This window comes from Schistocerca gregaria, chromosome 1 (genome assembly GCF_023897955.1).
Source record: "Schistocerca gregaria isolate iqSchGreg1 chromosome 1, iqSchGreg1.2, whole genome shotgun sequence".
Taxonomy (NCBI): domain Eukaryota; kingdom Metazoa; phylum Arthropoda; class Insecta; order Orthoptera; family Acrididae; genus Schistocerca; species Schistocerca gregaria.
In genome coordinates this window covers 140,669,944-140,687,026 of record NC_064920.1, presented here as the reverse complement: position 1 = coordinate 140,687,026, position 17,083 = coordinate 140,669,944, and the positions used below count along the sequence as shown (strand labels likewise).

The 17,083-nt window shown below is 42.0% G+C and overlaps 1 pseudogene; it reads left to right on the top strand.

Annotated features, from left to right (window-relative positions):
* The first annotated feature begins 16,627 nt into the window (after positions 1–16,627).
* Positions 16,628–16,745, top strand: LOC126290029 (5S ribosomal RNA; annotated as a pseudogene).
* The last annotated feature ends 338 nt before the right edge of the window (positions 16,746–17,083 follow it).

The window sequence follows — 17,083 nt, the reverse complement described above, 5'->3', positions numbered from 1 at the left end:
CGTGTCCAGGCGCTACAGTACGGGACGTCCACAGTGTACAACACCACAAGAGGACCGATATCTCACTATCAGTGCCCACAGACGGCCACGGAGTACTGCAGGTATCCTTGATCGGGACCTTACCGCAGCCACCGGAACACTTGTTTCCAGACACACGGTCTACAGACGACTGAACAGACATGGTTTATTCGCTCGGAGACCTGCAAGGTGCATTCCACTGAACCCTGGCCACAGGAGAGCCCGTAAAGCCTGGTGTCAAGAACACAGTACATGGTCATTGGAACAGTGGTCCCAGGTTATGTTCACGGACGAGTCCAGATATAGTCTGAACAGTTATTCTCGGCGGGTTTCATCTGGCGTGAACCTGTAACCAGATACCAACCCCTTAATGTCCTTGAAAGGTACCTGTATGGAGGTCGTGGTTTGATAGTGTGGGGTGGGATTATGACTGGTGCACGTACACCCCTGCATGTCTTTCACACAGGAACTGTAACAGGTCAGGTGTATCGGGACGTCATTTTGCACCAGTATGTCCGCATTTTCAGGGTTGCAGTGGATCCCATCTTCCTCCTGATGGATGATAACGCACGGACCCATCGAGCTGCCATCGTGGAGGAGTACCTTGAAACAGAAGTAAATTATTTACTTCCGGTTACTGTGCTGCCGCAGATCACTAACAATACAGTTATTTTTAGGCACTCTTTACATATTTATCAATAAAGGAAATAAATTTCCTTAATGAATCTGCGACGGTTGTCAATATCTTATGAATATAACCGTCTAGATCGCTTAATATACGCATTTTTTGTAATACAGTTTCAGCCACTGCTATAATCAGTTCAGAACTTGAAACTTCTAAAACAACGTTCGGTGGTAATGAATGAAAACTGTTTTATTGATTTACAGTTCTAAGTTTTGATCTGATGGTGACATAATAAGAAAGGACATACACGAAGCGGTGTAGACTCTTTTATTAACAAAACTCCCTACATATGCCAAATTGACGATGTGCCTGACGTTTGATCAAAGAAGGATGAGACGTTGTTAAGTCTAGTTAACGTTTGTCTACAGTAGATAAAGTAATTTAGTTTTAGGCGAAAGTTTTCCTCTGAAAGTGTGAAACTACAGGCGTTATTAGTCACAGAGAACGAAACAACAACACATGTTCAACTCGGATTAAAGCCACCCAACAGTGAAAGACTTAGGCGTGGCTCAGATATTGTAAAGAAATGGAGTGCAATTAATATTCGTAACTACAGAGATATATACTTTTCATTTTATTGCCTCTTCGATTGGCGCTAAACAACGTTGTCCGACTGATACAACAACGCTGACATATTTGCCCAAAACAGAAAGCAATGAATCATTTCTGCTAAAGGCGACATCACCAAATCACTCTTTTCTGAAAATTACCCGCTCGGTTAGTGGTGAGTGTTGTCGGTATGCCAACAAGGCCGTATGTGGCTTTTAGGGGATTTACCGCATCCCACTAGGAGAATAACGCTGGGTTGTTATCCAAGTCCTACCTCATGACAATTCAAAAATTTTAGAAAAAAAAGCTTTCGTTCATTCTCACATGAACACCGCTACACGCAGGCAGTTTGGGTACACATATTCCGTCCCTGGGAGGTAACGATGTGGCGACAGGAATGGCATTCGGCCACCTCTTAAACTAAGCATGTAAAATCCGACCCTGTGCCGATGTGGGACAAAGGCACGACAAAAAGAAGACTGTATTCTGAAAATGGGTTGCTAGTAAAATGTCGTGTGGTGGGCATGATGTAGTGGAACTCAATACAAAAACATCGTTAGCTATACTCAATCTACTAATAACTAAAGTTACTTTCTAATATCTCATTCCCTTGTATATCTCACACTCAAACGAAAATAATTGACGTTCGGTATAGAAATACACCTACATTTAGGAAGATTAATAATGGGTCAGTAAGTAGGACGGTGTCAGTCGTAACTTGGAAATATCATGTCATCCTCGTACAACAATTCGTTTGAATGAGAAAAATTAAAGTAGAATGACTGGATACGGTAAACAAACTTGAGTGATTTTTTTCGGCAAGTTTTTTGCCTCCATTCATTCTACATTGCCTGACAGCGTGCCGAAAGCGTCAACGGTTGTAAAGAACGTCTTCCTGTTGCTCATCACACCGCGAAGTGTCGTTTTCGACCGCGGAATGTGTGGGAATCAACGCCTCAAGGGAAGGCTGTTATGCCACCCACAAGGCCATTTCGTGTCGATTCCAAACATATATTCTCGGCTATCCATAAGAAAAACCGCATGATTTCAACGCTATTCGGACCTTCACTGCAGAGACGTCAAAGGAAGGGGTGAAATGTGCGTAAGAGGGGGTGTGACGTCCTACCCATTGGCGTGACACGTCCAAGGCAGCGTTGGGCATGATTTTGGTGCCAATGTGACATCGCTGACCCACCTTAAACGTCAAATGAACTTCTGAGTTGCAGCCTTTTTTTCCGCATGTATCGACACCTCGCTGTCTGGAGCGTCACCGAGCCCGAGGGTGACTTCGCTGAGTGTCACGCTTTTGCACCATTACACAGGACTCTGTTGGCAGCTTTGAGCCAAATTTTAAAATTATGCGTTGCAGTGAGAGGCAATCAGGGTGGTTTCGAAAAACTTAGCCTTTGTGTCTGTTGCACAGTGTAGTATATGATTATTATAATATAAATAAGTAAATCTGAAATATTCAAATACGAACTGTAGTCTTGTACTTCTCAATTAATTTCAGTGAGTCACAATTACCATAACAGAATTAAAGGGACTCAAAGATTTTTTACAAACTCTCCTGCGAGCAAAGCCTATGACTGAAAATTTTAAATTTCTCGCTAACTGGTTTCAAATCTGGAGGGATGCTACTGGAAATGTACAATGTGTGGTGAAGATTGAACTATATCTGTGTCTCCATAAAGTATATACGCTTTTAGGAGTAAAATAAATAAGCACAAAATAATGTCATATATTTTACATCTTAATTACAATATCACAGAAGTAAACCTGTACTTTTATTCTTTTTCTTTGTACTTTGCGTTTGAGTTGACCATTTTTAATAGAGTCTAATCATTTAAAAAAATAACCGAGCCTTTCTTGGTAAAATATTGAATCAAGAGTGGAAACTTCGTTTCCATTTTAATGGTTACTTGTGTCAGTGCTAATGCTATACAATGGACAACTTTGAAGTTAATGACGAATGAGATCCACTGACTGAGATTTAAGAGCTTATTAATTAAATATGTTGTTTTTGTTCTAGCTGAGGCATGTTGAGTGGAAATTATTTGAGAACTTAATTTAGTTTTGGGAATTTAAGGAGATGGGACCTGCATAAACTGACTAAACCAGAGGTTGTACAGAGTTTCAGGGACAGCATAAGGGAACAATTGACAGCAATGGGGGAAAGAAATACAGTAGAAGATGAATGGGTAGCTCTGAGGGATGTGGTAGTGAAGGCAGTAGAGGATCAAGAAGGTAAAAAGACGAGGGCTAGTAGAAATCCTTGGGTAACAGAACAAATATTGGATTTAATTGATGAAAGGAGAAAATATAAAAATTCAGTAAATGAAGCAGGCAAAAGGAATACAAACGTCTCAAAAATGAGATCGACACGAAGTGCAAAATGGCTAAGCAGGCAGGGCTAGAGGACAAATGTAAGGATGTAGAGGGTTATCTCGCTAGGGGTAAGATCGATACAGCCTACAGGAAAATTAAAGAAACCTTTGGAGAAAAGAGAGCCACTTGTATGAATATCAAGAGCTCAGATGGAAACCCAGTTCTAAGAAAAGAGGAGAAGCAGAAAGGTGGAAGGAGTATATAGAGGGTCTACACAAGGGCGATGTACTTGAGGACAATATTATGGAAATGGAAGAGAATGTAGATGAAATGGGAGATACGATACGGCGTGAAGAGTTTGATAGAGCACTGACAGACCTGAGTCGAAACAAGGCCCCAGGAATAGATAACATTCCATTAGAACTACTGAGAGCCTTGGGAGAGCCAGTCCTGACAAAACTCTACCATCTGGTGGGCAAGATGTATGAGACTGGTGACATACCCTCAGACTTCAAGAAGAATATAATAATTCCAATCCCAAAGATAGCAGGTGTTGACAGATGTGAAAATTACCGAACTATCAGTTTAATAAGTCACAGCTGCAAAATACTAACGCGAATTATTTACAGACGAACGGAAAAACTGGTAGAAGCCGACCTTCGTGAAGATCAGTTTGGATTCCGTAGAAATGTTTTAACAAGTGAGGCAATAATGACCTTAGGACTTATCTTAGAAGAAAGATTAAGGAAAGGCAAACCTACGTCTCTAGCATTTGTAGACTTAGAGAAAGCTTTTGACAATGTTGATTGGAATACTCTCTTTCAAATTCTGAAGGTGGCAGGGGTAAAATACAGGAAGCGAAAGGCTATTTACAATTTGTACAGAAACCAGATGGCAGTTATAAGAGTCGAGGGACATGAAAGGGAAGCAGTGGTTGGGAAGGGAGTGAGGCAGGGTTGTAGCCTCTCCCCGATGTTATTCAATCTGTATATTGAGCAAGCAGTAAAGGAAACAAAAGAAAAGTTCGGAGTAGGCATTAAAATCCATGGAGAAGAAATAAAAACTTTGAGGTTCGCCGACGACATTGTAATTCTGTCAGAGACAGCAAAGGACTTGGAAGAGCAGTTGAACGGAATGGACAGTGTCTTGAAAGGAGGATATAAGATGAACATCAACAATAGCAAAACGACGATAATGGAATGTAGTCGAATTAATTCGGGTGATGCTGAGGGAATTAGATTAGGAAATGAGGCACTTAAAGTGATAAAGGAGTTCTGCTATTTGGGGAGCAAAATAACTGATGATGGTCAAAGTAGAGAGGATATAAAATATAGACTGGCAATGGCAAGGAAAGCGTTTCTGAAGAAGAGAAATTTGTTAACATCGAGTATAGATTTAAGTGTCTGGAAGTCGTTTCTGAAAGTAGCCTTGTATGGAACTGAAACATGGACAATAAATAGTTTAGACAAGAAGAGAATAGAAGCTTTTGAAATGTGGTGCTGCAGAAGAATGTTGAAGATTAGGTGGATAAATCACGTAACTAATGAGGAGGTATTGAACAGAATTGGGGAGAAGAGAAATTTATGAGACAACTTGACAAGAAGGAGGGACCGGTTGGTAGGACATGTCCTGAGGCATCAAGGGATCACAAATTTAGCATTGGAGGGCAGCGTGGAGCGTAAAATTCGTAGAGGGAGACCAAGAGGTGAATACACTAAGCAGATTCAGAAGGATGTAGGTTGCGGTAGGTACTGGGAGATGAAGAAGCTTGCACAGGATAGACTAGCATGGAGAGCTGCATCAAACCAGTATCAGGACTGAAGACCACAACAACAACTCCTGCGAGCAAAGCCTATGACTGAAAACTTTAAATTTCTCACTAACTGGTTTCAAATCTGGAGCGATGCTACTGGAAATGTACGATGTGTGGTGTAGAGTGAACTATATTTGTGTCTTCATAGAGTATATACGCTTTTAGAAGTAAAATAATTAAGCACAAAATAATGTCATATATTTTACAACTTAACTACAATATCACAGAAGTAAACCTGAACTTTTATTCCTTTTCTTTGTACTTCACGTTTGAGTTGACTATTTTTAATAGAGTCTTATTATTTTAAAAAATAGCCGAGCCTTTCTTGGTAAAATATCGAATCAAGAGTGGGAACTTCGTTTCCATTTTAATGGTTACTTGTGTCCGTGCTAATGCTATAAAATTGACAACTTTGAAGTTAATGACGAATGATATTCACTGACTGAGATTTAAGAGCTTATTAATTAAATATGTTGTTTTTGTTCTAGCTGAGGCATGTTGAGTGGAAATTATTTAAGACCCTAATTTTTTTTGATATTCACTTAGTAAGGTAGTCGTAGAAGCATCAGACTAGATTAGATTAGATTAGATTAGTACTTGTTCCATAGATCATGAATACGACACTTCGTAATGATGTGGAACGTGTCAGGTTAATAAAAGGTGTCTATACAAGATATTACATTAGACAAAATATTACTTGACACTCAATAATTTTTTTATGGAGGTTGGGAAAGTACCAACTTACTATATCCAAAAATTCATCTAATGGGTAGCAGGAATTGCCATTAAGAAGTTCTTTTAATTTCCTTTTAAATGCTGTATGGTTATCTGTCAGACTTTTGATGCTATTGGGTAAGTGACCAAAGACTTTTGTGGCAGCATAATTTATCCCCTTCTGAGCCAAAGTTAGATTTAACCTTGAGTCGTGAAGATCATCCCTTCTCCTATTGTTGTAGCCATGTACACTGCTATTACTTTTGAATTCGTTCGGATTGTTAGTAAAAAATTTCATAAGTGAATATATATATTGTGAGGCTACAGTGAAGATTTCCAGACCTTTAAATGTCTGCAGGATGATCTAGGATGAGATCCAGCAATTATACTGATTACACGTTTTGTGCAATGAACACTCTTTTACTCAATGATGAGTTACCCCAGAATATAATGCTATACGAAAGGAGAGAATGAAAATAGGCGTGGTAAGCTAATTTACTCAGATGTATGTCGCCAAAATTTGCAATGTCCCTAATAGCATAAGTAGCTGAACTCAAACGTTTCAGCAGATCCTCAGTGTGTTTTTTTCCAGTTCAACCCCTCATCAATGCATACACCTAGAAATTTTGAACATTCTACCTTAGCTATCGATTTCTGATCAAAGTCTATGTTTATTAATGGGGTGATTTCATTTACTGTGTGGAACTGTATATACTGTGTTCTGTCAAAGTTTAATGAGAGCCCATTTGCAGAGAAAAATGATTTTCTGAAAAACATCGTTTGCAAATTCACCAGTTAATTCTTGTCTTTTGGGTGTGATAGCTATACTTGTATCATCGGAAAAAGTACCAGCTTTGCATCTTCGTGAATGTAGAATGGCAAGTCATTATTATATATTAAGAACAGCAGAGGACCCAAGACCAAACCTTGCGTCACCCCATTCTTGATTGTTCCCCAGTTTGAGAAATCACCAGTGTTTTTGCATATGATGTGAACTGTTTATTTCAACTTTCTAGACTCTGACGTTTTTTGACCACATGGTATGCAAAACATAATTCTGCTGCAGTAATTTTTTCTTCTTCTAAAATGTCGCGTTTTACAAAATAATTTGTGAGAGTTTTAGTTGAACTTGAGGATGATATGTTGGACTTATGTTTCTCCTTTCCAACGTGCTCCTTATTAAGCAGTTAACATCATTTCGTGCACTGCTGATTACATTAATTTTGGTCGATCATTTATTACGGTAGCAATGTGACATGGAAATAACAAAGTTTCGCAGTTGTGCACTGTAAGGACGCTCACATTCAAATGTGGCATTGTTTGTAGTAATAAATACTAAATAAAATACATGAAAGTGGCTATGACTCAATAAGTAGAAAACCAATGACATTTTAAACTACAATAGTGTATTTACAGGGTGTTTCAAACATGACCGGTATATCTGAAACGGCAATACAAACTAAACGAGCAGCGATAGAAATACACCGTTTGTTGCAATATGCTTGGGACAACAGTACATTTTCAGGCAGACAAACTTTCGAAATTACAGTAGTTACAATTGTCAACAACAGATGGCGCTGCGGTCTGGGAAACTCTATAGTACGATATTTTCCACATATCCACCATGCGTAGCAATAAAATGGCGTAGCCTCTGAATGAAATTACCCGAAACCTTTGACAACGTGTCTGGCGGAAGGGCTTCACATGCAGATGAGATGTACTGCTTCAGCTGTTCAATTGTTTCTGGATTCTGGCGGTACACCTGGTCTTTCAAGTGTCCCCACAGAAAGAAGTCACAGGGGTTCATGTCTGGCGAATAGGGAGGCCAATCCACGCCGCCCCCTGTATGTTTCGGATAGCCCAAAGCAATCACACGATCATCGAAATATTCATTCAGGAAATTAAAGACGTCGGCCGGGCGATCTGGCCGGGCAGCATCTTGCATAAACCACGAGGTGTTCGCAGTGTCGTCTAAGGCAGTTTTTACCGCCACAAATTCACGAAAAATGTCCAGATAGCGTGATGCAGTAATCGTTTCGGATCTGAAAAATGGGCCAATGATTCCTTTGGAAGAAATGGCGGCCCAGACCAGTACTTTTTGAGGATGCAGGGACGATGGGACTGCAACATGGGGCTTTTCGGTTCCCCATATGCGCCAGTTCTGTTTATTGACGAAGCCGTCCAGGTAAAAATAAGCTTCGTCAGTGAACCAAATGCTGCCCACATGCATATCGCCGTCATCACTCCTGTGCACTATATCGTTAGCGAATGTCTCTTGTGCAGCAATGGTAGCGGCGCTGAGGGGTTGCCGCGTTTGAATTTTGTATGGATAGAGGTGTAAACTCTGGCGCATGAGACGATACGTGGACGTTGGCGTCATTTGGACCACAGCTGCAACATGGCGAACGGAAACCCGAGGCCGCTGTTGGATCACCTGCTGCACTAGCTGCGCGTTGCCCTCTGTGGTTGCCGTACGCGGTCGCCCTACCTTTCCAGCACGTTCATCCGTCACGTTCCCAGTCCGTTGAAATTTTTCAAACAGATCCTTTGTTGTATCGCTTTTCGGTCCTTTGGTTACATTAAACCTCCGTTGAAAACTTCGTCTTGTTGCAACAACACTGTGTTTTAGGCGGTGGAATTCCAACACCAGAAAAGCCCTCTGTTCTAAGGAATAAACCATGTTGTCCACATTACACTTGCACGTTATGAACAGCACACGCTTACAGCAGAAAGACGACGTACAGAATGGCGCACCGACAGACTGCGTTGTCTTCTATATCTTTCACATGACTTGCAGCGCCATCTGTTGTTGAAAATTGTAACTACTGTAATTTCGAAAGTTTGTCCGCCTGAAAATGTACTGTTGTCCCAAGCATATTGCAACAAACGGTGTATTTCTATCGCTGCTCGTTTAGTTTTTATTGCCGTTTCAAATATATAGGTCATTTTTGAAACACCCTGTATTAGGTGGCAGACTGTTGGACCAGAAGTGTTGGGAACAAAGAGAAAGGGCACGATGTCTGCCGACTTCTATCCACCCGACACGAGCGGAGCTAGAGTGGAAGGAGTCGGTTAAAAAGTTGTCGTATTGTAATTACTAGCTTCAGTATAATTTACTTACATCGGTAGTAAGCTGCACAAAAATATATCTACATAAATATCACCTTTTCAAACGATGTCGTCATACGGCTTCTAATCAGCTGAATACATTAACTATCAGAAGCCCTGCGCGTAAAGTTCCAGACTGAGAGTGGCGAGAGCATGATTGTGAGAAACACGGCGTGCTGCTCGCCGAATAGAGGGGGTGCTATCTGTTTGGAAAGAATCAGAAAGATGATAAACCGAGGCATTTGAACATCTCGAAAGAAGTAGTCGGAAGACCGGTTCTTGAAATTCAAAAGCGGTACAATTCCCCTGCCAACTCTAAACGCCTCTCCTGTAGCTTCGGCCACTGAAGTCTGTCCAGCTTCTCCCTAATGTTCTCTCGACAAGTTATAAATGAGAACGATTGTTACGGCTACATATGTTTTCCTACAGGTCCCATTCTCTGATTATGATATTGGTTTATTTTCTCGAGCAGAAGCTAGAAAGAACGAAATGGTATGTAGAGTAGATGTACGTGTTCATGTTTAGTATTTCTAGCTCATTACTACATCATGATTTATTGACACCATGAGAGCAGTAAGTGCATTACTGTACAATGAGCCACTCATGCACAGTGTTGAAACAAATACAATTAGACTGATAACTACTCACAAACGTGACCTTAATCAGTCATTCCTCCGACACTACATGCATGAATGCAGAAAAAAAATGGTACGAAGAAGTACATTCAGCCGCACATCTTATAATGATTTCTGAGTAATCAGTCACTCCTTCGACACTACGACCATGAACTCAACACAGAAATGGTACAAAAAGGTACACTCAACCGCACACCTTGTAATGATTTCTGAGCGTAGATTTTGATGTAAAATATATCAGCCTTGCGTGCTTACGATGTTCTGGCTACTATAGCAGTTCGTCAATATGCAAACAGGTATACTGAAGACTTCATCCAGATACGACGAATGAAGCATTGATTTCAGGAAACTGATTCTTTTCTTTAATTGCCAAGCAATTTATGTCGACTACAGGCTAGGCAAAACAAAAATTTAGAAGCTACTGCAGAGTATATGTGACGTAATACATACCTCAAGTGCTTGTTTACATGCATATTTTCAGAGCATTGTGCAGCGGGGCATCCCGACAAAAAGCTTGTTCTCTCAAGAACAAATAATCAGAAAATGAAAATTATTTGGCTTGTATGATAACCTGTACAGCAAGCCCCTAGGACGAATCGGATTGTGTCTTCCTAGCCATATTTTCCGGTGTAGTGACGGAAATGTGTTTTATAGATGGTTTCTCGAGGACTGCATTCTAGATATTAATAGTTTCTCCATATGATCCGCAACCGTTTGTTTAATTAATGAAAAAGCCACTCCAATTGCTTTGTAGAACTTAAATATCGACTACCGGTTTCGGTCATTATGTAAATCTGTTGTCAAATGGTTAGAAACTACCATAAATATTACAGATATACATATGCATCCATATAATTGAAGAAGGAAAAACAAGGCTTTTATACACTCCTGGAAATGGAAAAAAGAACACATTGACACCGGTGTGTCAGACCCACCATACTTGCTCCGGACACTGCGAGAGGGCTGTACAAGCAATGATCACACGCACGGCACAGCGGACACACCAGGAACCGCGGTGTTGGCCGTCAAATGGCGCTAGCTGCGCAGCATTTGTGCACCGCCGCCGTCAGTGTCAGCCAGTTTGCCTTGGCATACGGAGCTCCATCGCAGTCTTTGACACTAGTAGCATGCCGCGACAGCGTGGACGTGAACCGTATGTGCAGTTGACGGACTTTAAGCAAGGGCGTATAGTGGGCATGCGGGAGGCCGGGTGGACGTACCGTCGAATTGCTCAACACGTGGGGCGTGAGGTCTCCACAGTACATCGATGTTGTCGCCAGTGGTCGGCGGAAGGTGCACGTGCCCGTCGACCTGGGACCGGACCGCAGCGACGCACGGATGCACGCCAAGACCATAGGATCCTACGCAGCGCCGTAGGGGACCGCACCGCCACTTCCCAGCAAATTAGAGACACTGTTGCTCCTGGGGTATCGGCGAGGACCATTCGCAACCGTCTCCATGAAGCTGGGCTACGGTCCCGCACACCGTTATGCAGTCTTCCGCTCACGCTCCAACATCGTGCAGCCCGCCTCCAGTGGTGTCGCGACAGGCGTGAATGGACGGACGAATGGAGACGTGTCGTCTTCAGTGATGAGAGTCGCTTCTGCCTTGGTGCCAATGATGGTCGTATGCGTGTTTGGCGCCGTGCAGGTGAGCGCCACAATCAGGACTGCATACGACTGAGGCACACAGGGCCAACACCCGGCATCATGGTGTGGGGAGCGATCTCCTACACTGGCCGTACACCTCTGGTGATCGTCGAAGGGACACTGAATAGTGCACGGTACATCGAAACCGTCATTGAACCCATCGTTCTACCATTCCTAGACCGGCAAGGGAACTTGCTGTTCCAACAGAATGCACGTCCGCATGTATCCCGTGCCACCCAAAGTGCTCTAGAAGGTGTAAGTCAACTACCCTGGCCAGCAAGATCTCCGGATCTGTCCCCCATTGAGCATGTTTGGGACTGGATGAAACGTCGTCTCACGCAGTCTGCACGTCCAGCACGAACGCTGGTCCAACTGAGGCGCCAGGTGGAAATGGCATGGCAAGCCCTTCCACAGGACTACATCCAGCATCTCTACGATCGTCTCCATGGGAGAATAGCAGCCTGCATTGCTGCGAAATGTGGATATACACCGTACTAGTACCGACATTGTGCATGCTCTGTTGCCTGTGTCTATGTGCCTGTGGTTCTGTCAGTGTGATCATGTGATGTATCTGACCCCAGGAATGTGTCAATAAAGTTTCCCCTTCCTGAGACAATAAATTCACGGTGTTCTTATTTCAATTTCCAGGAGTGTATGTACATGGATACATAGATTATAAAGAGAAGTAATATGTACATGTATACACAGATTATAAAGAGAAGTAACGTCCAAAATATGTAAGAATAAGTTTGGCAGATTTACAATCTCGCTTGTCTAGTGATATCGTGAGAATATGGTCGTCTCAAGACTGTATAATTCGTTACATTGCAGTAGGTCTTTGGGCTTATGAAGATTTATGTTTTGACGTTTTGGAAAACTACAGTTTTTATGTTTTATACAGGGAAGTAAGAAACTAAATATGGGTTTTCAAATAAAATGTAACATAGTTGCAGTGGGTGGGGCTTCCAATTCAGGTGTAAACTTCTGAACTGTAGAAGTTATTAACATAGCTTCGATGTTAGCATAGATTGAAGAATCGTAGACTGCTTACACAGCTTGTTTACAGACATCTAGATAACATATAGATACAGTTACGAGTATGAGAAGTAACTTTAAATAGTAAATGATACTTTATGGATGCTTTTGAAGAAATAAAAACATGGGCCCATCAAAAATATCCAAGAGAGCACACCCTCAACGAGAACAGTATACAATTTTTGAGACATCAGCTGCCACGTTATCGATACCGTCTTTGAAGTTACTCCTCAGATTCATAACTGTATCCAAATGATATCTAGATGTTTGTAAACATGCTCTGTAAGCAGTCCACGACGCATCGAAGCCATGCTAACATTCAAGCTGTGATAAGAATTTCTGCAGTTCTCTCTAATTCTGCTTTGGCATATTAAAAACGTAATTCTACACTTGACGTGGATGCCACTTTCACTGTAATTACTTTACATGTTACTTAAAAACTATACTTAGCCTCTTGTAAAACATACAAATTGAAATTTCCTAAAATATCGAAACATGAGCCTTTATAAACCCAAAGAACAATTACAGTGTCATGAATTATACAGTCTTGACCATATCCTCACGATATCATTACACGAAAAAGATTTTAAATCTATCAGACTTGTACTTATATCATTCGAACATTACTTCTCTGCTGTAAGTTTTATAATCTATCTGTACATATACATATATAAGCCTTGTTTTTACATCTTCAATTATATATATATATATATATATATATATATATATATATATATATATATATATATATATATATATATATATGGCAGGTTAAGTATCAAACAATTGGTTAAATAAAGTTCTACACAGCAACTGGAACGATCCGTTCATTAATTAAATATTCTGTACAGTTCTAATTTGCATCTGCGATGTCTCTACGATGACAGTTTACATTAAATACGTACGTTGTTGTACCTCTGTTCATGGGATGTACCGTCGATCAATCTCTTCCTCATGATCAAGCATATGTGTAATATCAGTGACACGACGCTTGGCATGGGTGCAGTCTTTCTCTTCACTGATAACGCTTATCATAGTTTATGGCATGAGAGCTTTGTTCTCAAAGTGTACGTGTCAGGAGCTCGAGAATGAATGATTCGCTATGATGGGAAGATATTTCTCAGCGAGGTGCGGCACATTCTTTAACAAGATCAGGAATGCAGCGTCAGGGGTTCCCAAAGTCTCTGTGTTTGGTCCGTATTGTACCCTACTATTGGCCTAAGTTGTCCGCGGGATGATCACCCACTGTGAGGGAGATTTTGTCGTGCTAAAGAGATCGTGATCCTAAATTTCTGTTGGTCTGTCAGTCTTTCATGACCAGAAATGAACAGGTGCCTATTAAAAATTTGTAGAGAGATTCGTACTAAGAAACGAAGTGGGATGAGAATAATTAAGTGAAGGAGGTTTAATGACTAACTAGAAAGGACAGGACGCTACAACGCTATATGCCCTCGAAAAAGATAGAGAGAGAATGAAGTGCGTACAACTGACAGCAGTTATAAAATGTGAAATGTATCTAGCAGTTATAGTGTTCTGGGTGTGTCTTACATGGAACCTGTTCCACAGCTTCAGACTGTACCACTAGCCGTCAACAGTGACTCCTGCTAAAGATCTCTGGATACCTCTGCTATTCTGGTATCGTTGTCTCCTGGGAGTTAGGAGTGGATTTCACCTGGATTTTGCCTTCCTGCATAGCTCGAGCTAGACTACCTGATTTTGTAAAGACCTATAGATTGCCAAAGATTAGTTTAACGTAAAGTTGGGCAGCGCCAGTTGCTACGTGGCTAGCGCTTTTAGACGACTGCGACTACTACACAATTCTGCCAAAATAACCTTCACAGCGAGTCGAACTTCTTGGTGCGCCTCTTCGGTATAGCGATTTTCGTACGTGTGGGTTACTAGGTACGAGTAACGTTCCATCTTTAACTTTTGTGACTAGGAATCTCTGAGAATGGCTAGAGACTGTGACCTGTCATTACCAAGTCTGAAAAATAAAATTAATCCTGCCAATCGTGTTATTTTTATACTGACTTCCAAACTGAAATATCTGGTTCTCAAATCTCCGTTCGAAACAGATTCCTGTATTTATTTTAGCCGTTATTTACTCATAGCATAGACGTTTTAGGAGCAAAGTAGCAGAGCTCGCACTAAAGGTTACGCTGTTCAAACAACATATGGGAATGCAGCTGGATGTCTTTGACAACCACTGATAATAATGGTCTGACACATCGTGCAGCAAAACACCTTGCTACCCTGTTGGACGCACTAATAGGTCGGTGTGAGCACCACATTAAAAACTTGGCGTGTTTCGTACATAAATTAGACGAATTATGTTTGAATGACTGTTATATTCTATTAGGTTTTGATATGGTCGCTCTCTCCACTCACGTTTCTGTCAGATTTGTTACAGTTGCTTGACATTAGTTTTCAAGTGGAATTAACAGATCTATTTTCACACGAAATTAGAATTATGTATCAATACCTTCAGCTACTGACGGACGTTGATATATATCAACGGGCCGAGCGGTTCTAGGCGCTTCAGTCTGGAACCGCGAGACCGCTACGGTCGCAGGTTTGAATATTGCCTCGGGCATGGATGTGTGTGATGTCCTTAGGTTAGTTAGGTTTAAGTAGTTCTACGTTCTAGGGGACTAATGACCTCAGATGTTAAGTCCCATAGTGCTCAGAGCCATTTTATATCAACGGGGACAGGTTAAAATGTGTGCACCGACAGGGACTCGTATACGGGGTCTCCTGCTTACATGGCAGACGTTCTATTCATGTGAGCCACCGAGGGCGCAGAGGACAGTGCGACTGCAGGGACTATCTCGCGCAAGTCTCCCGTGAGACCCACATTCTCACCTTATATGTCCACACAGTACATTCGTAGTGTCCCACCCCAACACACTCATTACTCGTGGAAGACATTCTTACCACGTCCCGTAAGAGTTCGGTTAATATGTGTGCATCCACACAGAAGAAGAAGGTCATGGCCGGTATTGCCAGAACCAGAACCATATCCATATAAGAATATTTTCACACGTGTTGACTTCCATTCTCTTATTATACGATGGACAGTTCTGAGAACAAGTAGATGGGTACCCCTTTGTCACCTACTATTGCCAATCTGTTTATGGAAATTTCGAACAACGTACCATTGAGCATATGACACTGAAATATGCTTTTTTCAAATATATAGACGAAACAATTGTTTGCCCTCGCGGAAGTGAGAATTGAAACAGCCTTTTGGAACATATCAATCCAATCCACCTAATGCTTAATGCTCGGTTCACGGTGGAAGTGAAAGAGGGCGTCTGCCTCTCCTCCAGGATGAGTTGATCAGGGGGATGATTGATGAGACGCAGGGACATGCTTCATGCCTCCCATAACATGCCAGGTCATGAAAGTTTGTCAGCTGAGCTAGCCCATCTCGACGCCACCTTTCGGAAGAATGGTTGTAGTAAAAGACGGAACAGATGTGTGTTGCGCTGTTCACCAACCATGAACCGGGTGAGTGATGAAATAATTGAGGTGGTACTTAAATCTACTTGCCCAGTGCAGGTAGCATTTCCAACAGGTCTGGTCGTATTCTGCGGAAACACAGTGTGAAGAGTGGTTTTAGATTATCATCTAAGAGCCTTTTATGGTCTGTAAAGAAATATTGGTTTGTGTAAGGCGGATCTCTACCGCGTCCCTTGCAGTTGTGGCATGTCGTACATCGGTCAGACAATATTTATGTGGAGGAGCGAGGTATTGAGAGTATAAGCGTCACAGACGCTTAGATAAGCCGGCTTAGAAAAGCCGAACAATGCTTTCGCACAGGTCACCCTGTGGGATAAAACAACACGGATAATTTGGCATACACCTGCAGCTACTGAGGTGGTCTTTTTAAGGCAGTAGTTGACATTAAAACAGCCAGTGACATTATAAATGGAGAAGGAGGTTTTTGCTTAAACTCTTCTGCTCTCTCGCTGGTCAAACAAAAGAGGGACAAAGCTACTGTTACTCTCTCTCCTGTTGGTAATCAATATTCGCTACCGATAACTTACGACGTTGGTCATCTTTGGTGGTTTGGTGGCGATAGTGTTTACAGTGTGCCAACGGCCTTGCCGCAGTGGTAACACTGGTTCCCGTCAGACCACCGAAGTTAAGCGTTGTCGGGCTGGGCTAGCACTTGGATGGGTGACCATCCGGTCTGCCGAGCGGTGTTGGCAAGCGGGTTGCACTCAGCCTTTGTGAGGCAAACTGAGGAGCTACTTGACTGAAAAGTAGCGGCTCCGGTCCCGGAAACTGACATTTGCCCGGGAGACAGGTGCGCTGACCACATGCCCCTATATTTCCGCATCCAGTGAAGCGTATGGGCTGAGGATGACTCGGCGGCCGGTCGGTATCGTTGGGCCTCATGGTCTGTTCCGGAGGAGTTCAGTTTTTTTTAGTGTTTACAGTTTGTGCATTGTCTTTCTGCAAACCCCCCTCATACCAAGGTTTTAAACTGACTTGGTCAGCGCTCTCTCTTTGGAGCTGTGGGTTGAAAGTGGCAGACTACAAACGT